Source organism: Berghia stephanieae, chromosome 6 (genome assembly GCF_034508935.2).
Source record: "Berghia stephanieae isolate SIO BIC M18660-M18661 chromosome 6, UCSD_Bste_1.3, whole genome shotgun sequence".
Taxonomy (NCBI): Eukaryota; Metazoa; Mollusca; class Gastropoda; order Nudibranchia; family Aeolidiidae; genus Berghia; species Berghia stephanieae.
Genome location: NC_088365.1, coordinates 19731226 through 19736225, shown reverse-complemented (window position 1 = coordinate 19736225; position 5000 = coordinate 19731226).

Genomic DNA, 5000 nt, shown 5'->3' with positions numbered 1-5000 from the left:
CATCTAAGAAAAAAAAAAATCATACAGCACAGCATCACATGGAAAATCATCTCCAGAGCACAGTCGTACTCCCCCTCTTCTAAGATTTGCAACCTCTGCTTGGAAGAAAAATTCGTCATCATCACAAAACCGAACATGGCAACACTCAACAGAAGAAACGAACTATCATCCTCATGCAGACATAGAAACAAACACATTTTATGTAATTACGAACCTCCAAAAACATGAATCTAGAAAAATACAAAAAACACAACAATCTACTTTCACTTCCACTTCCTGATTAGAGCTAACGCTCGATAACAACGTTGTAGAGGTCAAACAATCTTTATTATCTTTGAAATGTTTATAAATAACTCCTTTTATCAAAAAGTTGAGCACTTTATTCCATGGTTTTTGTTTTTATAATTTATACATATAACATATATATGGTCGTAACCATTTACAGACCACCACCATCAACTAAAAACAAGAGCACTAATAAAACTTTTCTAAAAGAATTTGAAGACTTTCTCCACGCAAAAAACACCGAGAATGGAGAAATTATTATTCTAGGTGATTTTAATTTTCATGCCGAGATTTCGGACAACTTCACTAAACTTCTAGAAGTATTCAATTTTATACAAAATGTCAAAGGACCAACTCACGAGGGTGGACACACCCTTGATCTCGTTATCACACGGTCCATCGATACTTCCACTCGTGAGATCAGGATCGGAAGCCCAGACATTTCAGACCACCACCCAGTATTTTTTAAGATCAATGTCCCTGTCCCAATTCCAAATCGGCGTACAGTCCGCTATAGAAAAACGAAAGACATAAACCACACCAAATTACTAGACCAAATTCGGGAGTTGGACATAAATAATAACGTTATACATACACACGGCGTTACAGAGAAATTAGATCTCCTCTACACATCACTTAATAATTGTCTGGAAAATCATGCGCCCCTCAAGTCCAGAACGATCGTCCTAAGACCAAATTCCAAATGGTTTACTGCTGAAATACGAAAGGCCAAACATGACAGACGTCATCAGGAAGGTATTTGGCGTAAGTCTGGACTTGAAATTCACAAGCAAATATATAAAAAGCCAAAAATTATACCAACCAACTAATAGTCAGTACCAAGCGGCAATATGTGAAGGACACTCTGATAAAAAGCAAACTCGACTCGAAAAAGCTTTACAATACTGTCAAAGAAATGATCACACCATCGAATACAAATAATCTACCTACAAATACATCTCCAAAAGAACTCTGTGACAAATTCAACACCTTTTTCATTGAGAAAATTTCCAACATCCGACAGGAACTAGACAACGACAGCCCCACAAATCTACATCCCAGCACGACATCACGAGTTGAAACAACAAGCATGACTTCACCAATGAACACAACAACAATGACAAGGCACGTGACATCGCCCGGAAGATCAACATCAACGGAAGAGACACTACAGGAGGACACAACACTCACCTGCACGACACGACCAACTAAATCTATGAACACCCGTTATAAAATGTTAACGTCGTTTGAACCCGTAACAATAGAGGAAGTTAAAAATATTTTGTCAGATATGCCTAATAAATCATGCCCGCTAGATAAAACACCAACTTGGCTCATAAAATCATGTTCAAAGTATCTTGCTCCAGCAATTGCATCTATCGTAAATAAAAGTCTAACGTTGCCCGATTTTCCAAATATGCTGAAACATGCCTTGGTTAGACCCTGAAGAAAAAAGCAAATCTTGACTGCAATGAGTTAAATAATTTTCGACCTGTGTCAAATTTAAATTTCATTTCTAAATTAATCGAAAAAGTCGTTGCTGCTCGTATTATTAACCATCTAGAGACGAATGCCTTAAATGTTAAATTTCAATCTGCCTACAAAGCCTCCCATAGCACGGAAACGGCATTACTTAAAGTTTTTAATGATATTGTAAATGATATAGATAATAAAAGTGCTGCGATGCTTGTTTTACTAGATTTAAGTGCGGCATTCGACACTATCGATCAAAATTTACTTTTGACTAGATTACGTGATCAATTTTATATCAGTGGCACAGCTTTGGACTGGTTAAAGGAATATTTGTTTGAAAGAACTCAGTCAGTAATTATAGAAAACCATGTATCAACTCCATCCATATTAACGTGTGGAGTGCCTCAGGGATCTATTCTCGGCCCCCTCCTTTTTACAATGTATACTGCTCCCCTTTCTCATATGTTATCCACTTTTCCCATTGATTTTCATTTTTATGCTGATGACACTCAGCTGTATACAAAACTTAATAATGATTCAGAGCTGTCATCAGTATCTGTTATGGAAAATTGCATTGCTAGCATAAAGGATTGGATGAAACTAAACAAACTTAAATTTAATGATGACTAAGACGGAAATGATAATTTTTGGAAATAGGTATCAACTCTCAAAAATATCTACAAATGAGATACTAGTGGGTGAAAATGCTATTAAACCTAGTTCTTGTGTGAGAAATCTTGGGGTGTATTTAGATCAAGGGTTATCCATGGAAGATCATGTTTAAAAAATATGCCAATGTTGTAACTATCACATTAGAAACATTGGAAGAATCAGACATTATATTGATGAAGATATTACAAAGATGCTTGTTAATTCGTTTATTACTAGCAGATTAGATTATTGCAATTCCCTTCTCATTGGCTGTCAAAGTAGATTAATTCATCAACTACAAAAAAATTCAAAATAAAGCGGCTAGACTTATAAAATTAACGAAAAAAAAGAGATCATATAACACCAGTTCTCCAGGAATTGCACTGGCTTCCTGTGAAGTATAGGATAGAATTTAAAATATTGTGCTATGTTTTTAGATGTCTGGATGGATTGGCACCTGAATATTTGCAGGAACTGATTAAAAAATATGAACCCACTCGAAATTTAAGATCATCTCAGCCCCAACTTCTAAAAGTTACCACCTCAAAATCCACGTTCGGTGAGAAAGCCTTTTCATTCATAGCTCCACGCCTATGGAACGCACTTAGTCCTCGGACAAAGTCCTGCGAAAATTTAACATCTTTCAGGAAATGTCTGAAGACTGAGTTGTTCCGCGAGGCTTATTTCTTATAAAATAGATGTTGCTTTGATTTTTTTTTTTTTTTTTGTATGCATGTTTATTATGTATCATGTAGTCTCGTGATTGTTAATTTTGTTGTTTTTAAACATTTTTATATTTATTTTTATTATGTAAAGCGCCGCAGAGCACGATTGACGTGGATGTTTGGGCGCTATATAAATTCATTATTTACTATTTACTATTTACTATTAATAATAATAATAATAATAATAATAATAATAATAATAATAATAATAATAATAATAATAATAACAATAATAATAAATGAGCCTTTTTTTAGCGCAATATCCACTACACTTGCTCAAAGCGCTTTACAGGGGAGGGGGTCCCTGGCCAACAGCAACATTTAACATTTAGGATGGGACATGGCGCCTGTTAGGCGATGCTACAGTTTTTTTTCCGGACAGAGACAACGCTGTAAACGGCCAGGTACTCATTTTACACCTGAGTACGGTGAGAGAATTTGAGTATAAAGTCTTTTCCAAGGACTCAACTTTGCGTCGCGTTGAGCGAGGCTCGAACCCAGGACCTTCCGATCCGAAAGCGAGTGTCATACCACTAGACCACATAGCGGCACAAATCTTCAAGTTGACAGATTTGTTAATCTAACATTTTATGTCACATTTTAGTTTCTATTGTATATTTTGTCACGTACCTTTCGTTCCTTTTCTGATCAGAGATTGAATTCCAGAGGAAGAAATTTACAGAGAATGGAGTATGCGAGGCAAGGCTGATTACTCGGAGATTGTTTACAACAAAAAATCACGATTGATCTACCGACTAATCAATGCACGGCATACTCACTAACAGTAGCCTACTTGTCTCCTAATACACTTAGCAGGCAAATTCAAATCAATTTGTGACCCCTCGTCTCAAAACGGTATAAAGTCGGGATTATTAAGATGCTGAAAATGAAGTCTGTAGCGAGAAACATCAGACTTGCGTTGAGTTTATATGCTTTTTAGACGAGAAGGAAGATCATATTTTACTGTGCTAAATACCAACGTTTTATATTTTTGACCAGCTTAACTATAATTTGACTTTTTAGTATCTGGTCCATCCCGACTTAAATACCGTTTTGAGACGATGGGTCACATTTGAAAGCGGTCATCTTTAATGAGATATAAACCCGACGGCTTGGATGTGTTGTGAAGGTGAAACCACGTCGCCTGTTTAGTAGCCAATTATTAACCACGGCTATGTGGTCTAGTAGTATGACACTCGCTTTCGAATGGGAAGGTCCTGGGTTCGAGCCTTGTTCAGCGCATAGTTTAGTCCTTGGAAAAGTCTCTTTACTCACATTCTCTCACCGTACTCAGGTGTAAAATGAGTACCTGGCCGTTTACAGCGTTGTCTCTGTCCGGAAAAAAATTGTAGCATCGCCTAATAGGCGCCATGTCCCATCCTAAATGTTAAATGTTGCTGTTGGCCAGGGACCCCCTCCCCTGTAAAGTGCTTTGAGCACATATAGTGGATATTGCGCTACATAAAAGCTCATTTATTATTATTATTATTATTATTATTTATTATTATTATTATTATTATTATTATTATTATTATTATTATTATTTTATTATTATTATTATATATTTTATTATTATTATTATTATTATTATTATTATTATTATTATTATTATTATTATTATTATTATTATTATTATTATTATTATATTATTATTATATTATTATTATTATCTACTACTACTACTACTATTCTTATTGTCATTATTATTATTATTATTATTATTATTATTATTATTATTATTATTATTATTATTATTATTATTATTATTATAATTTCCAAACCGCCCCTTCAGATGATATAGTCGATGCTAACAATGAAAACGACGAAGAAGACAGGCATTGTGTGGATATTGGTATTGTTGATGCT